At 44.7% G+C, this 18,281-nt stretch overlaps 1 protein-coding gene across 1 annotated transcript in view; it reads left to right on the top strand.

Annotated features, from left to right (window-relative positions):
- Nucleotides 1–18,281, top strand: part of LOC125713007 (ubiquitin-associated and SH3 domain-containing protein B-like) — a 35,458-nt gene that overhangs the window by 1,194 nt on the left and 15,983 nt on the right. The window lies entirely within an intron of this gene.

Raw genomic sequence — 18,281 nt, forward strand, 5'->3', positions numbered from 1 at the left:
AATCTTAGAATAATACTTTTTTTAAAAAGAGAAAATTATAGCTAACATGTGCGTTATATCACTGTTTTGCCAAAAAAATAAATAAACATATACATCGAATGTAGATTTTGCTAGAATTGGTAGCCGTGTTGCTTTGAATTCATAAGGACGAGTAAAACGTGAAAAACGAGCAGTGAACAGCAATTGAAAGTCGTGCGGGTTAGTTTGGAAAATTTTTGTTTTTGACAGTTGCGTCACACAGACCATTGCATCCTCGTGCACGTGCTGTATTGCGTTAATGGTTTATGTTGTAGATTGCGACTTTTGGGCCGGTCCTTCACTTTACTCGCGTGTCTTGAACACCACGACTTGGGCAACTCAGCAAGCGTGTGCATTTCCCCGTGATGCCGAGCGTCCCCTGTGTGGGTGGATGCAGCTGGTTTTGCTACTATTTTGGACCAACCTTGCCACCCCCGGTATGACCCTCCACGGTCTTGGAAATGACATGAAACAGATGTAGTTGATGCAAATATATTAGTCATGTTAAGTAAGTTGTTTACTTTTGTTACTTCTAATGACTTTCTCGGGAGATTAAGCTACCCGCAAACCTGACCAGGATGAGCGGATGTTTGGATGTAGGATAAGCAATTGGTGTTATTTGTTTCGTAGTAGCTCTTTGCATCCAAAGTGAGGTCAATAGTTTATCAATTTTAAGTGGTAAATATTCTAGTTGGAGTTTTGGAGACACGCTGCACCAAACTATGCAATGTTAAGTAAGTGTTACCAGACGTATGTATGAAAAACGAGGCACAATGGCTGAGGCCCTGTACAATCTTTCCACATCACCTCTGTTTCTAATGCCGGAAAAGCACATCAGCAACCTTGCTCTTTGCCATATCCTATAGTGGAATAAACACAAAAAAGAAACATACATCACAATTAGTCTCGCAATGCAACATACACCAACACATCCACTTATATCTACTGAATTCTGAATTACTTCAAGCTAAATTCTTTCCCATCCAAGAATATCAGTCTGCCTGGTGCAATTTGAATCCGTAACTACTGGTAACAAATCCACCTATTCTGTGTTCTAAAGATAGACCAGATTTATTTTTAAACTCATTGATCTGCCCTTAAATGTAGGCAATGTTGTGAGTCCCTTTTCTTTATTTGAATATCAGTTAATTTTTTTGGACTCTGCTAATTCTGATTTAAATATGCTTATGAGGAAACTGTCTTTCCTGGAGACGAAAAATTCCTCCAAAGCATCATGTACTTATTTCAGGAAGGTGGATTAAAACATGGCTGTCACTCTGGAGACTGGCCCTCGTAGCATTTTTCAAAGGGATTTATGGCACTGAGCTCCACGTAAGATTTGTGGCCTCAGCTATGGCTTCAGCAGGAGTCCATACTTCTGCTGTGGTGCCTTTTGGACAGGATCCGTTACTCAGCTGAGTATAGCGAGCAACATCTGCCTGTCTTTCACTGTCTCTCTGTAGCATGACACATGTACCTTGCCTCGCCACACAAGCCATGACATCTGACATGTTATTTGGTAACACTTTACTTAAAGCAGTCCTCATAATGCATTATAGTTACCTTAATAATGCATTATAATGCATTCATAAGGTATTATACACATGGCTATAACTATATGTAAAAAGGCATAACACATTATAGCCATGCTTATTATGCATTATGAATGCTTTATGAAGCTCTCATCTATAATGCACTATAGATACCTTCATAACACATTGCATTGCATTCATAAAGTATTATAAACACGGCATAACTCTTCCTTGAATGGTGTTCCTGACTTGCTCTAATATAAATGATGAGGTGCAGAGTTAGTCTTGTAGGAGGGACACTGGGCAGGAACGTTAATAGTTTCATTGAGCCTAGAAATAAAGCAATCAGAGATGCTACATCGGAAAAACAGCGGTATTGCGTTCATTTGCATATATTTGCGTTATGCACCTTATTTTTCCATTCGCGCTAACATATACAAAGCAGCTAAACAACTGGCCATTATGCTGAAGTGGATGAGAACCAGCTTTTCCCCTGAAGGGCTTGAGTGAACGAGACTTTCCAACAGCCCACTAACTTTTTGATCCACCGTCCGGAAATGAGGAGATGGCGCGAGTCGGCAGGAGTTTCTGTTGGCCTTCAGTTCAGGTGCGTTGAATAGCGTGCTGCCTGGCCACTGGTTTGTCACCAGTCCGAGCCAATAAGAGGATGCGGTGACCAGCTAGCATATATACAATTTAACTCACATTCTTTGGTTTTCTTGTTACTTGTGCGGAAGGCAGATATCGAGAGACTACACTTCCCCTGTTTCTTTTAACCATTATTTTAACCAATGCCAGGCGAGGCCATTGACTCGTTAGTACAACGGTGTTTTCATCATGCATAACCTCGCAGGGGTAGTGTCTGGTTCCATGAGTCAACGTGCCGCATCTTTGGGATATTTACGCAGTGAATAGGCTTACTGTGTTTCCCCAGTGCTGTGAAGGTTATTGCAATACAGTACACAATTGTAGAATCAGTGGGCAGGGCCTATGAAAGGCCTTTAGATCCCCTGCATGTAGGAAAAAAATAAGCCTTGTGCCGTTAATTGCTTCCTTGTGAGTACTGGAGGTTTCTATGCCGAACTGAACTAGTTCCTGCAAATGTTTAAACTCCGGAAGAATCCTGGATGCTTGACGAAACACTTCCACGTACTTTATCTATTTTTCTAATACTTTTTGTTTGCAAATATGAAAAAAAAAACATACCATGCCATCTGTGCTTTCCAAATATAAGAGGCACAGTATACATAAGGAGAAATATTTACATACAAATGAAAAGGTGCCTCTTTTTTGTGAATAAAAATGCTCAAAATTATAAAAAGCCAACAACTAAAGTATGCCCAGAGATATATATTGCCCTGTACAAAATATAGAATCACATCAAATACTTCAATTTTTATCAGAATATTCCGAAGTAATATTCTGGAATGTATACATTACATAAAGATGGACTTGTATTTCTAATATTCCAGAAATTGCAGGTATTGTCTATTCATATTGAATCTTCCAGATAATAAATTATATGCGTTAAGTGTTTATGGAGCATAATTTTCCATTCACACATTTCTAATAAAGCTGGTCCGGCATTACAGCACATACTAAGTCAAAGGTCTGTAACTGAACACTCGCGGCATCATTAGCCATGAGCGGTAATAATATCTGCTCCCTCAGGTATTCCTTATGCATTTGTTCCAGGCGTATTCTTTGCACCGGAACGTTTCTAGTTACACATCAGAATCGAAAAATAAAACAGCCTGACTACAGAAGGAGAAAGAGGTAGCCGATACACGAAAAGTCCATTTATGGATGGCTTACAAGGCTGAAGCGAGCTGCACTGCGAGTGAAATATCGCGGGCAGAAATAACTTGCTCTAACTCGTTCCAGTGAAAATCATCCAGTTTTCTGATCTGCGCATTTGTGTTGAAGGATCGTCATAATCCATCATTATATCTCTCTAACGTTATGCGTTGCTCATAAGTTGCAATATTTGCTTAGAAACGACGTGGATTTCGACGCGGTGGTTCAAGATATACGGGCGTTGTAGGAAAGCTAAGCCTTTATAATTGTGTTGTTGAAATGTTGGGCGGTGCGGATTTGTTTCTATATTTTTAGTCATACTGGGTCAGCACATAACTGCATAAGTCAGTCGCGGACGCTTTATGTTTAATAAAGGGGTTTTCTCTGTTTTCTGCGACCCGTTTAATGTGTCTCCTTCCTCAGTTTGTGTGAATTTGTGGTCATGTCAGGCGCCTTCTTTCCCTGTGTGTGAATGGACTCCATTGCACGGTGCAGTTGTGTATGAAAGTTATGCACGGCGCTCAGCGCTGCCTTCGGCCTCGGCCTCGCAACTTTGGCCAACTGGCTGGAGTGAGATTTTCGATTCGCGACTAGTCTGCACGCGCATTTACATGTATGTTACAGTTTTATCACCTTGTAAATAGTCTGTAGGGTGTGCAAACTACCCCGACGCCTAATTTTAGGTTTATAATGGAATCATATAGATTTGCGGTAATATTTCCTGCAAGACTGTGAGTCTAAAAGTGTGACTGTCACGGCAGATGCGTGAGAGCTGGCAGCCCGGCAGCATTCAGTTAGTCACCCGCTTATTAACGACACAAAGGGCGACTGTTCGGCCGAACTCAGAGTCATATGACTGCTTTTAGTTGCCCGATTCCCCTGCCGTGACCCCTGCTCGGCCCCGAAGGACGGCTTGCCCCTCAGCGGGGTAACTTAAGCCCGGGATTTGATAACCGACAGTAGCCTTTCTACGGTGAAAGCAGTATTTATTCCGTTTCACTCTCTGGTGCCCTCAGTCTCTAGCCAAATTTAGGCCAAATCCCATGTTTTATTAGCGGTCACAGTTAGTTAAAATCCCCAAAGTTGCTCCATCTCCAAAGCAGAAGAGAAGTACAGCTGCTACACGGAGTGAGCTGAAGGATGGGATCTGTAATTGCACGAGCGCTAGCTATCACTCTCATAATAGCTAATCTGAAGAAGAGAATGGATTATAACTATTGGAACATCATCCAGAATGTATACCAAGGCATGCTCATTGATATATTTTTCATGATTAATTTGACACGTGATTGCTGGTGTACGCAGTTAATTGGTGGAAATGTATGTCTGCGCTGTGAAGTAAACTTAAATTCCTCTGTTGGCACCATATGCTTAGATATAGACGTACTGGCACTAAACTGTAATTTGAGTGACTTTCAAGGTTATGTGCGGAAGGACAACCTTTACGGGGTGATCAGTCTTTCCTCTTTACTCACCTGTTTTTCCTGCGCATAACATTAACATCTTGTTTTTTGTTCTCAGTGTTAAATGTTAATTTTGGTGCCGGGAAGCTGCGAGTAAGTTGGGTTGAACTTTAACCATGCAGATGTATTTTTCGTTAAGGTCTTTCAGTGACCTTTGGCTGAAGAAGATTTTCGAGTGGGTGAGATGAGGTGAGGACTGAGGATTGGAAACTGGTTGGATACAGGATAGGGGATTTCAGAAGATCGCGACCCAGGTGTCCAGACGTCACTTTTAAAAAGCAGCGTTGAACAGAAATCTGAAATTCCGTCTCCTTCTGTAGCCTGTAATGCAGAGATGAAATCTTTGTACTTGGTCATGTCCACTGACTGATGACCTGAGGCAGACTAGACTGTTGTACTTGCGTGTTGCCTTCCTGAGTGGGCGGATGAAGCAAAAAGATAAAAATAAATAAATAAATAAATAAATGCTGACTTTGTCTGCCGGTTCCCATTGCCAAAGTACCCCCCCCCCCCCCCGCCACTTGTGCAAACTCCCCCACAAATGAAGCCCTGCCTACCAGCTTTCTCTGATCCACTTTTTGTTTCACCTGGTCGTTTCTGCACTCAGCGGTGTGACGCATACCGAAACGACGAGGATTTCCATAAAGCAAAACGACTGCTACTGAAAACGGCAGGGTCCCAGACTTTAAAAAAAATCAACCAAACAAGCAGCTAAACTTCGCAAAGCCCTTGTGAGACTCTGTAGCGCTGCCCAGTCACTGAAGCGTAAAACTAGAAGGCATGTGGCAGGTTTCAGAAAGACGAACCGGGAAGTTTATTACAAAATGCCCTCAGCTTTGATAGCGATGTTGCATAGCTGGTGAAGATGAAGCAAACACACACACACACACACACACACACACACACACAAGCTATCTGTGATCAGGCTGCTGTTTTACCATGGGCCTTAGCTTTGTGACCGATGGTCTATGCTCTCCTTTGTCTTCGATCACGTTTATCCTTTTCCTGCGGTCAGTGTCACAGTGGGGGGGTGGTGTCCTCCCAGAGAGCCCCCGGATGCATTATTTGACATCTAGTTTTGCTGCGGCAATACATGAATGCCCCCCCCCCCCGCTTGCACATGTACACCCTGCCTAATATGTCTGTGTGCATCTGCCAGTCTTGAGATGTTAGCAAGTGTTTCTGAACGTATGATGTTCGTTTAAAGGACAATGTGTCATTTTTATGTTTACTTGTTTTGCCTTTTGCAAATTTGTGTGAGTCGTTTTCGAGAAGAGCGCAGTGTGGTGTTTGTCCTGTACGTATTCCGTTACAGGGGAACACTTTGGGATGCCCTGTGGGCCCCGTGGGCCCCGTGGGCCCCTTGATCCTACTCGGCCTCTTGTGCTCTTTTGCACCCACCCCCCCACCCCCCCCCCTCTGAAATGTCAAAACCCCGGCGCAGACCTTTCGAGAGAGAAAGGTTAAACTTTAGCCACCTTCATGCTCGTCGCCTGGGCTTCTCAGGAAAGAGCCTGTCACCATTTGAGATTCTTGCTGTCCTTTGTAGACTGTAGTGTTGTGAGGGGGTGTATGGGGGATGCCTGTATTTGGAAAAAGAGAATGTAGTGAACCCTATACCCATACTGGGGAGGTTTACCCCATCGAGTCTCATCTCCTTATGCCCGGACCACTGTCCATGATGCCGAGCGAATGGAAGAACGAAGGACCGTATCCTGATTTGCGGGTGCCTCTTCCGTCCAAAAATCACTACTGCCATGTCAGACGTTCTTAATGCCATGGACCTTAAATGGAACGGAAATATACCGTCAGTGTGCGGCATCCAATCACGTCGGGCTCATCGAAATGAGGGTGCATCTTTGAGTGTGTGTCATGGGTCAACTATCGTTTTGATGGAGGCAGTGGCATCGGGGAATGCCCCTGAGAGTGGGGCAGTTAGTTCACTTTTCTCAGATCTCCATCCGCCATCATCCTTAGGGTCTGAGGAGGCGAGCCGGTGGAAATTCGTGCTTATGTGACAACGGGGGGGGGGGGGGGGGGGGCATGGCCTCTAGGACCTGCTCAGCCTTGGAATCCCCCTCAGCCACTCTGCCCCTACACCCCGTGATGACGCACCAAAGGCAAAGAGGGGGGACCGTTTGGTTTGAGAGACTGCGGTGATCTTGGACACTTGTGTCATGATCTTCTGAGAAGGTGGGGTCACCCTATCTTCTCTCAATGGTTTTTCTGTTCCTATTAGACACTTTGTGTGCATGTACTGCTTATATGCATGTTTGTTTGCTGTTCTGTTTCTAATTCTGATACATAGCAATGGTAGGGGTGTTTCTCAGTGGGTTAAGACACTTGTGATCAGGAGATTGCCGGTTCTAATCCCAGAGTCGGCAGAGTGACTTCGCTATTTGGCCCTCGAGCAGAGCCCTTAAACCACGACTGCTCCAGAGCTCATCTCACCCTGCTTTCTCTCCAAATTGTGACTCGCTTTGGAGAAAAGCATTTGCCGAATTAGTCAAACGACCAGTTCAGCCAGCAATATCCTGGATGCAGGAGCCTCATTCATAATTCCAGTAACAACTTCCTGTTTGGTGAAGAGCAATGTTGCCCTTGTGTCTGGGTGTCCATTACGGTGGTATGGCCGCAGTTCCATGTGGAGATGGCAGTATCTGTACCTGTCTGGGTACTATCACTTCCTTCCTTTCTGAAATGAGCAAATGGCTAAATTTAGTCATCAATAAAGCCAAAGTCCACACTGAAAACTGCAGTCTTGGGTAAACATGCTAACCAGTTTGGTTGCTGTCGTTTTTGTTTTTGTGCAATAAGGTGCACGGCGTGCTCAGCCTGTGGGTTATCAATGGGCTTCATATAAAACGCTTCATACAGAAATGCGTCCCTCCTCCACGGCAGACTATCTGTGATCAGGCTGCTGTGTCGCCGTCTGTATCTCAGTGCCGTCGTTGTGCACGTGCAGTTTATTAGCAGATGCTGATGTGTTCCGCGTGTCTCTTTTTGCCCGACGTGCACTGTTGGTAGGTGGCTGCATTGCTCTGCGACAGCTGGCGTTTCTGGGTGCTGTCCGATCCCCATTTGCTGGTAAGACAGTCCTGGGTGGGGCGGTAAGTGGCCAGGCGCTGGCTGGGGAGAGGCGCGCTGAGATTGGGCGCCACTTGGAGGCGGAGCCTTTCGCTCTGATGTCACTGGTATCGCCCCCGCCGAACCAGACCCAAAGTAAGCAGCCGTGAGCCTTTCCCAGACATTCTCCACACACACACACACACACACACACACACACACATACACACACAGAGGTTTATAATTATTTCTTTGTGGGGACATTCATTTCTATGGGGAAAACATGTTGACCTTAACCCCCACCCAGCCCTGACCGTAACCATAAGTAACGAAACAAAATACGGCATTTTTACTTGTTTGACTGCATTCACAGATCTTTGTGGGGACCTGAAAAATGCCCCCCGCAATGTCAAAATAACAGGGAACATTTGCCCCCCTCGATGTAATAGAAACATAATCCACACACACAGACAGACACGCCTGAGTGGCAGTTTCTGTCTACACACAGAAACCTGATCTTTTTTTTTGTGGCTTGTGTCATTCCTGCCCACGCGCAGCCTGCATGTGCACACACACACACACACACACACACACACACACACGCTAAGACGCTCCCTGAGCTTCTGAACCTGTCGTTTGCACAGGGGGACAATGTGCTTCAGGACACATTCCGGAAAGAGCAATGCATCGAATGGGCTCAGCTGGTCAGAACAGCTGAGGAGCTTGAATACTTGTTGCTAGACACCTCTGGCATCTAATGTCTTTACTGTCCTTGCTCTCCTTGCGACTGCTTGTGTGGGTGTGTGTGTGATATCTTTGGTGGGGAGATAATTCGAAGAAAAAAAAAATACTCAAAAGATAGTATCCCATATAGATCTTACAGAGGTAATTCCACAAAACATTTTTATCTATACGCTTGCGTTTGCTTATACAAAATTCTAAAATTACAAAAAATAGTTGCAAATATGTCTGTGTAGGTTTGAGCAGTGTGTCTGGGGTCTGTGAGTATGTAGGTCTGGTGTATGTATGTGGATTAGTTTTTTTTTTTTTTTTTACATTGTGGGGACCATTATTCAGGTCTAAGAATCCAACCAAAAAAGTAAAAATTTAGTTTGGCTACTTATGGTTATGGTTAGGTCTGGGTAGGGGTTACAGTCGTCATGTTGGGATTAGTGTTTTCCTCATAGAAATTAATGTAGGGTCCCCACAAGGATATAATTACAAACCTGTGTGTGTGTGTATACACGCGCATGCGTGTCCTTGGTGTGTGTGGGAACAGACCATCTGTGATCCATGTAACACTTGCCAGTGTGAGCTAGACCAATCCAAGAATGAAGTTCGTTAGTAGCGTCCTACTCTTCCACCCGAAGGCTGAATGCCGTGGGACAATCTGGAGGGTTTGGTATGGCCGCCTGCTGGCAAATTTACCGCGCCACTCTTCAGTAGTGAGCCGTAACCAATGGGCCTTCAATTACGGTCCTCATACGCGTTTGCTCAGGTGGCCAGATAACGTCGACCTAACAACAGCCAGCTGGACGTTGCAGATCTGCCTCCTTCCAATGTTTTTCTGGCGAAAGCTTTAACGTATAATCTGGGGCTGCGTATCCTTTAAGAAACCGTACTCGTGATTGAGGGCTTGTGCGAATGGACGTTTTGGCTTCATATTTCATTTGAATCGCTTTGCTAAATGTTTCTTTTTTTGCTGCAGATAAATTTTTAATTTAAAAAATTAGGTTCTATCTGTGTCTGTTTCCCTCTCCATCTCCTTTTGCTACCCATCTGCTTAAGTACTTAAGTAATCTTCGTTCCCTCCTGACGTGTGTGTGTGTGTGTGTGTGTGTAGAAGGGGAGTCAGTTAACAGATGGCTCTTTTCATTGTCTTCTGTCTGCAGTGAAGGAAGTTTGTGTTTATGGATGTGACTTGAAGGATATGGACTGTGATCACAGGGCTCCTCTAAGGTGCAGCCAGTGACTTCGATGCTTGCGAGCTGAATTCAGGGCAGCTGAGAATCAGCAGGGCGTTGTCTTCGAGGCAGAGGGCTGTCCGCAGACCTTAAGGTAGTGGACGGGGCCACTGTTCTGGTAGGCGTGAGACATTCTGGCTGTGTGAGACATTCAACCAAGACTCACAGAACCGGGAGACCAGAGCCTCACCGCCCACTTGGGGATCTTCCAATCCGACCCTTGGTGGCCATGTCCACATCGCGTGAGAGCGGCTGTCTGTTGAGGAAGCAGGCCCCTCTTTTAATTTTTTTAAAACTTTTTCTGCATCCATTTTGTTTTTACCTCAATGCAAGGGACTGCGTAGAGAGGAAGAGAGCGGGTTTCTGTGAGTTCCTCTCTGAGAGGAACGCCTACATGCTTTGGCTAGCTGTGAGATGGTGTGGATGTCTGCCGGTTCTTTGCTCTAAGCCTTATTGCTTTCACGCCCTTTACTTGAGATTTTGGACCCGTCCTGGTGTTGGGGGTTGGTCAAGGGTGTTTAGCCAAACAGACTTGGTCCGATATTATCTGTCCAGGCTGAGAATCCTCTGTGCTTTCCAGTTTTCCTGTAACTCGATGGCAGCGGAACAAAGTTGGCAATTCCTATTTGTCAGTCTCATCAGGTCATTTGCAAGAGCACTGGAAAAAAATAAGGTCACTATAATTCATAGGGTGAATCACAAGTGAGTAACATGTAGCTCGTGTTTCGGGATTGCGACTAAAATGCCGATTTTACGTGTTTTTTTTTTTTGCCTCTTCTCACAAACCCAACTGACATAGCGGAAAAATCTGCGGGGGGGGGGGGGTCTCTTGTTTTTTAGCATAAATTCTGGTGTCGATAACCTTTTCTTTGAGGCTACAGCGGTGGCTCATCTTGTGATATATGATAAAGTCGATGTGTATGTTCTGGACACAGAATACCTCCGTTTTCCAATTTACTAAGTGATACGGGGTGCAGAGTCTGTGAACGGCCCGGCCCGGCCAGCCGGCCGTTGACTGCAGTTTGGTTGTCACTGTTTCCATACCTGTGCACATACCTCTCAGTCCTAAACAATAGTTCCCCCTTTTGGAAATATGTAACAGGCCTTATACAAAAACATGTAAATGTTTTTCCACCTTGTTCATCTACATCACAAAATACAAACGCATCACACACTCTGAATACCTCTCACTAGCACACGACCGCAAATATCAGGCAAATTACTGTACGTTACGTACCGCCAACCGGTTCCTGAACTAATTTGCCATTTAAAATCTGGATAAACACCCAAAAGCCCACAGCAAGCACTGATAACCACATCACAGTGATCCACGCAGTTACCTTCTCCAAGTTGGGGTTGTCAAAGTCTGGATAGCAGCCTTTTTACCTGTGACTATGAGCCAGATGTAAATCTCTATACCATCTATGGATGCCTCTTGGCTAGGATATTAGCCTAATAGTTTTGCTTGATTGATACTTGGATACTGAAGATTTTCTGTAACTTTTCTATAACCTACATACATACACACACACACACACACACACACACACACACACACACACACATATATATATATATATATATATATATATAATATATATATATATATATATATAAAATCTTTCATTAGATTTTCTGGTGACTAATGTAGAGCATGTCAGAGTGTTTATTCTGGGTGAGGGATTCTTTCGCAGTGTGTGTCCTTATTTAAAGGTTGCTGGCTATGTCATGCTGGAACAGCCAAGCTGGTCTGAAATATGACTTAAACCACGAAACCGACTCTGAGATCCGGTGGATGGATCAGTACATGTCGCCTCCGATAACTTTCTAGACCAGCAAAATCGGCCAGCGGGATCTACCTAGATCTTCGGTTTTGCAGAGATTTTAAGCGTCGATATTCTTTTTAAACTTGATCGCCGCTATTGGATTATGTTTTGGCGAATGGATTTATTTTAGGACACGTTTCTACAATGAATGGTTCTGTGTCATACAGACATTAGGCCTAACACAAAATTAAATGGTGCTGAAGACCTCGGGACTGCTACTGCAGTAATTAGGGGAAGATTATGACGTTTGCGTGGCCGTGAATTGATGTTTAAGGTATTTGAGGCAATTTAGAATTGAAGAGCAGGCGTCCGTAAGTGTGAAGTGAAGCCTAATGCAGCGGCTGAAACGCCGAGATGCCGTCGCTGATTTCGAGCTGTTGCTGCGAAGTGCGTCGCCAAGCACCGACAGAAGCATAAGCAACGAAAAACAAGGCAACCAGAAGGCGAGAAAGTAACCCGTCTGTGGCAGTGAGAGAAATGATGCGCGCATTTCTGGTAAAGAAACCGTCGCAAGTTTCTGCCAATATTAGAAAACATTTTGGGGTAGCCCCATCCTGGAGGAAACAGTCCGGGGCAGCTGTCAGTCGTCAGTCATCGTTTCTTCCCCCCCCCGACGAAGCTAAGCAAGAAGACACAAATATTGATTTTCTGTGATGTTTATACTTATAAAAAAATCAACACGAATGAATCATGCCAGACAGTAGAGGTGACTAATTAAACGTTGCTCCCCATTGGCCATGATGTGTATGGCTTATCTATATAATTATTCTTTATCTGTTTGTAGCAGAGTTGCAGGGTGGCTTACTGGTCCGTTTTTACCGTTATACTGTGCTCTGTGCGCTTAGCTTTTTTTCAATGGAAGCTTAGGCGGAATAACAACGGAATGAATGACCCAGAGCTGCGACGTGCCAGCGATTCATTTCATATAGTGAGTCACCTATTTTATGTTCAGCATTTTTCCCCCAATGTTGTTGTCGTCGGCGCTCTTTAGTCACTGTTTAATATTCAATTTGGAGATGGGAGCGACACGGCACAGATGCCTTCTCTGTTAAGGCTCTTAAAATGTGGATCACGGTGTGTCCATCGCAAACGGTCGCAATTCACTTTCCAGATGGCTGCAACTTCAGGCGTGAAAATATTAGTGAAATGGTGTGAGAATCGTGCCACCCACAACACACTAATTTGGTAAAGGTTTGGCAAGCGTTTTTCCAGATATACATCATACATTACGGAATCACATTTTTTTTATTCTTAAACAAGTAATACTCTAAAATATAAATTAGGCCTAATAAAATTCAATATGTTCCATACAGCAGATCCCGTAAAATTGGGGCTGCCAGTTCTCACCCATCTGGCGTGATGCTCACGGTTTCAGACTCTCACGCTCATGCAAGAATTCTTACGCCATATTCATGTTACTCCGAAGCTTTGGGGTAATTTGCAAATCCTACAGACTATTTACAAGTTAAAAAAGTTACTTGATTGTAAACGTGTGTGCAGGTCTGCCTCGAACTGGAAATCCGACGCCAGCCAGCTGAGCGAAGTCGGACACCGTGACAACATGGACTTTGCCATACCGTCTGTATACACCGGCGCGAAGTAACATTCCGCCAGGACAGCGGCGCGACATGCAAACAGTCACAACTAACAGAGGTTTCACAATACTCACGGTGCAAGAACTGACGAATGTGCAGTAATTAAAATCTAATATTACGGCTAACGGGAAAAAACGTGATTTTTAATGCGAAACTGACCTTCTCTTAAACGGTTCACTTTGAATTTTATTGAGTTCTGGATATAAGGAGGTGGGTCTGGGCTCTGTCGATCTGTATGTAAACCCTAGACACATTTATACACACAGTGCCTTATAAGTATTGTACTTATTAATGTACCTACGATCCGTGTGTATGTAAGCTGCAGTGGGCAACCTTTAGCATGATGTCTTATAGTGGTATGAGATGAGGACCACTGAGGACCTCGAATTTATTTGAGAAACGTGGGCTGTCTCTTACACACACCTTGTTGGCAGTGTGGAAAAAATAGATTTTTTTCCCCCTGTCGTTTGAGATTATCTGAGAATCTCCACGAGCGTTTATAGGTGCGAATTAGCACCTGAATTCATTTTTCCATGGTGGGGAAAAAAAGGTTCCACTCAAAACCTGAAATAATACTGAATGGAAATATGTTGCCTTAAGGTGACGTGGCTTGTGAACATGCGTGAAAAACCACACCTTTCAACAGCGATTAAACAGTTTTAATACACGCATTAGTGCTGTCCTTCTGGTAATTAGTCATGTCGGTCGCGTGACAAAGCAGAAGTTCGTGCTTCGCATCAATAATGCCCAGTTTGTGCAGATGAGAAAACCCTCCGAGTCATTTCTGCATGCAAATATCTTATATTCACTAATAACTTTCCCTGAAATTGACAGGAAGGTTTTGCAGAGATGGACCGGGTGCCGGAGCCACGCTCGGTAACAGCCCCTAACTAAAGAACGGCTGAACTTTCTTTGACAAAACATCGAAGGTGTCGGTTACTTCCTTATAAGTTAAAACCCCGATTTATAAAGAACACTCTTAAAGAGAGGGTGACTTTTCGGAGAGTGGAAAGCTTGCGTTGTGACGCAATCGGGCGCATATTTCTATTGCGCCACGAACCCCTCATACGTGAGATCTGGTCAGCTGTTTTTTGCAGTTTTGGCATGGGGGCTACGTTTCGGTAGTGTCCCATCTGAATGACTGGAAGTTCACTATTGGGAACCTCATTTGTTGCTGCTCTGCCCCATAATTGCACACTTCATGCTTTTGCGCAGTAGTGTGGTCACTAGTGGATTCGTAAACAGGAAATGACAGAACGCGAAGGGCTAATGCAATAAGACCCCCCCCCCCAAAATACGAGAAATGTGTGTGCACTTATGCATGTCTGAAGTTCATCAGATCTGTGTCACAAAAAGTGACACAAAATACTGTTATTTTACTGCTATTTACACCTCTGCTGCCACCTTAGTAGGCATCCTGTATGGGTGTAGATAGGTCCTGCGCTGTGATTGTTTCCCCTCTTGCCATTTTACTTACTGTTCCTGTCCCCAGTGGGGCCTCATTGCTTTTGCGTACCCAGGATCAGATGGTGACCAGGGTCAGTGCATCCCATTTACCACCCGGCGCGACGGATAGTCAAAGGAACTGACGTGGTGGACGCTCGTGTAACATCAGAGGACGTATTGCAAAGAGAAGCAGACCCTTAGTCAAGGTGGTTATGGTGTCCACGCTGTTAGGTTCTCACAGTACCAATCAGAAATCTGGACACACCTGCTTTTAATGCATTTGTGTCTGTTTTAGCTGTTATTCGCCGTATAATAAAATGCCTTGAGCAAATGATGTAATACATATCAAATACTGCAATGACCAAGAGAAGTGTTCCACGTCCCAAAATTTTCTCAAATTTTAGATTCTTCAAAATAGACCCCCTTTTGCTTTTTTAGAGTCCTGCCGGTGGTCACCCTACCAACGGTCCTGAAGGAGTTTCCACAAGTTCTGGGCGCAAACCCTTCGATGCAGCTTATCTCACACCTGTAGGGTCACAAGTTATTGTAGCACTTGCACAACTTCGGTGTCGTTATCTTGGTGAAAAACAAAAACATGTCAGTAGGTGTTTCTAGACTTTTGACTGTATATAATCTGTAATAGCACTGGAATTTACAAAGAAGAAGCAGACATTGAAAATGCAAATAAAACCCAGCCACTGCATCCTCCCCAGCAGCATAAGTTGTATAATCTGACATGTGCGTGTGACCTGTGAGTCACGTAACCTGTGTTATAATTTCAATATTACTCCAATTCATATTAGGCAGATAGCAGGGTGGTTAAGGAAATATTAAGCCAGTACTCATGTGTACATGTAAAACGAAAAACTACCCCAACGCGTCCACATTTGCGCAAACAAATTTACATCCGTTCTTTTGCATGGACTGGAATTTCAGTTTATAAATAAAACTGCATGTCCATGGATCCGGTAGTGGGGGGAAGGGAGTGGGGGTGGAGCTTTAAGTGTTTTGGGGGGAAAAGGGTGCTGGGGGGCAGAGGAGGGGGAGCTATGACACGGCCAGATGTGTAGCAAACATGCAGTGACGGCATTATGGGTCGAGAGAAGAATGATCCCAGTCTTACATTAGTCGTTACCTTCTTGCCCTTTTACATGTGGAGGATCACTCCCGTGGAATCAGACCGCAGTCCAGATGTGTTTTCCAAAGCAGATGGATCCCTTGCTCCTGTGGGCGGGGCCATTTGGGGGGGGGGACTTTTGCCAGACAACTGGTGTTTATAGTAAGACAGTCTCCTCTTTCTCCAATGGCATGCAGAGTTCCCCGAAGCTGCCATTACCAAAGGATGTACTTCCTCTCTCACATAATGCCTGCATGTGCGCGTGTGGTGATGCATGTTCGCGCGAAGGCTGCACGAGAACACACGCGTGTGTGTGCGCGTATTTGCATTTATGCACGGCTCCTCCGTTTTTGCATGTGTAGCGTAAATTTTGTGTGTAGAGTATGTGCTGTCCATCGTGCAGGAGTTGTCATGCGTGCTTACTTGTGTGCGTGTGCCACGTGTGTCGTGTGTGCGTGTGGCAGTGTGGGAGGTGCACAAACCGCCAGGCTTGCATAGAGACCCCTTTGTTCTGTCTTCCTGTCTTAATGAGAGGCTCTCTTGGAGACTCTGCCTGGGAAGCTCTCCCCCTTCGGTGACAGTGTGGGGGCGGCAGCCATTGAGGTGCTGTTTATTTTTACACGGCGTAAATGGAAAAAAGATAAACTGCCTTTCTTGAACGTCAAGGGGGTTCGAGAGGAAGTGGCGGTATCACCCAAGAAGAACACTCGCCGAGATTAGCCGTGGAAGAGGTACACACGTCACTGTCAAAGGCTCCGGCCAGAGAGGATGGAGTCCCTGCTCTCCCCGTGGTTTGCAGCCCCGCCCATTGTGATCCCTGACTGCGTGTGCACAAGGGAGGGGGCTAGCCAAACAAGTGGACCCCCCTGTTGTTCATCTCTTGATTTTGTTGAGGGAGTGGAAACTGACTTCGATGTCAAACACCATCATTAAGGGTTTCAACTCAAGTGCATTTCCGAGAAAATATGTGATCAAACTCACTGCACATGCCTAGTTGAAAGTTGCGCCTTGTTTGACATGACTTGTCCAGATCACCATGTTGCTGAAACCTACCCAGAGTATTTTTTATGAAATACGGAAAAGGATCTCATTTTAAATCGATTTAGATGCAGGACTAGTGCTCAGGTCACATCGAGGTCGAAAGAATCGTAAAGTTACGTCACGGTGGGAGGGGTCTCTAGTTGCATACCGTTTCGCTGGAATTTGGGTATATGGAGTTCTAACATCTCTCCTGTAAATATCTGTAAATACCAGCTCGACATACCGAGGCTACAGCTGGGGTGCGGATCGAGTTTTTGGATGGATTCATTTTTCCAAAGGGGGAAGGGGCCGCTTCGGAAAAAACTGCATTTCTTTTACAAAAGTGCACAAAATGTTGCAAGTTATGACAAATGTGACATTATCATAACTTTACTTTTCTTCCCAAGAATCAAGAATTGTGATTGACATCTGAGTCAGCCAATCAGAAACAGAATTCAAAGGGCTCGTTTTCCAGATGATTACCTTTGCTCCTTGTTCATTCCCTTTATGCTGAATATTTCTTATTAGTTTTTCTCCTGTGAATGACACTGCCTGGGAGGGGCTGGGGGGGGGGGTTCCCTTTTTCCCATCACCCTCTGTCGTCAGGTGACAATGGCTGGCTGGTGGGGATTCCTCAGAGCGGGGGTTTAAACACGAAACAGTAAGTAGTAAAAATAGTCCAGCCGACGCTAGTTTTCCTGCACAGGCCCTATGCTGCTGCTGTAATGCTGCACACATTAGTCACATGACAGCAAAACCACAGCAGTGAGTCAGTCTGGCGTCTTCCACTCAAGCACAAGACGCTCACTCTGCGCCGGAGAAGCACTTTGCGCCGCTCGATATCACAAGCTGCTGATGCTAAGTCGGTGGTGCACTGTGGCTCCCACACTTTTTGGGTTCCATTCCTCCTGGTTTATCTCCTCCTGACGCTGCTTATGCTGCCCGGGGAGAGTGTAGCATCGCCGACTAGCTTAGGCCTGCACAGTATGAGGAAAATCTCCAATGTGCAATAACATTGTTCAATATTGTAATGGCGATAGGACTTGCGATCAATAGACCAGTTCATGTGCATATTAGATATACGATTCCCATGCTTTTATGCGTTAATTGATGCAGTGTTAACATAGACACCAAACACTGAATTGGCCATGCCTGCTGAACAAAGAACTGAAGTAATGAACACATGACGCACGAATACCCAGCCAGTTAAGCAGGACATTAATTTAAAAAAGACGTCATAACTGGAAGAAATTTTTCTCGCTTTCAAAATATTTCTCCTAAACAAAAATCATATCTTGAAATCTGGGGAAACAACTTAGATAAATATAAATATAAACATGGTAAATAACAATCTCTCCCATTATAACCATCAAGGCCCCTATCTGTCCAGCTGAATCTAATTAAACAATCTAGTAATGTGGGTTATACTATCAAGCT

Source organism: Brienomyrus brachyistius, chromosome 18 (genome assembly GCF_023856365.1).
Source record: "Brienomyrus brachyistius isolate T26 chromosome 18, BBRACH_0.4, whole genome shotgun sequence".
NCBI classification, from domain to species: domain Eukaryota; kingdom Metazoa; phylum Chordata; class Actinopteri; order Osteoglossiformes; family Mormyridae; genus Brienomyrus; species Brienomyrus brachyistius.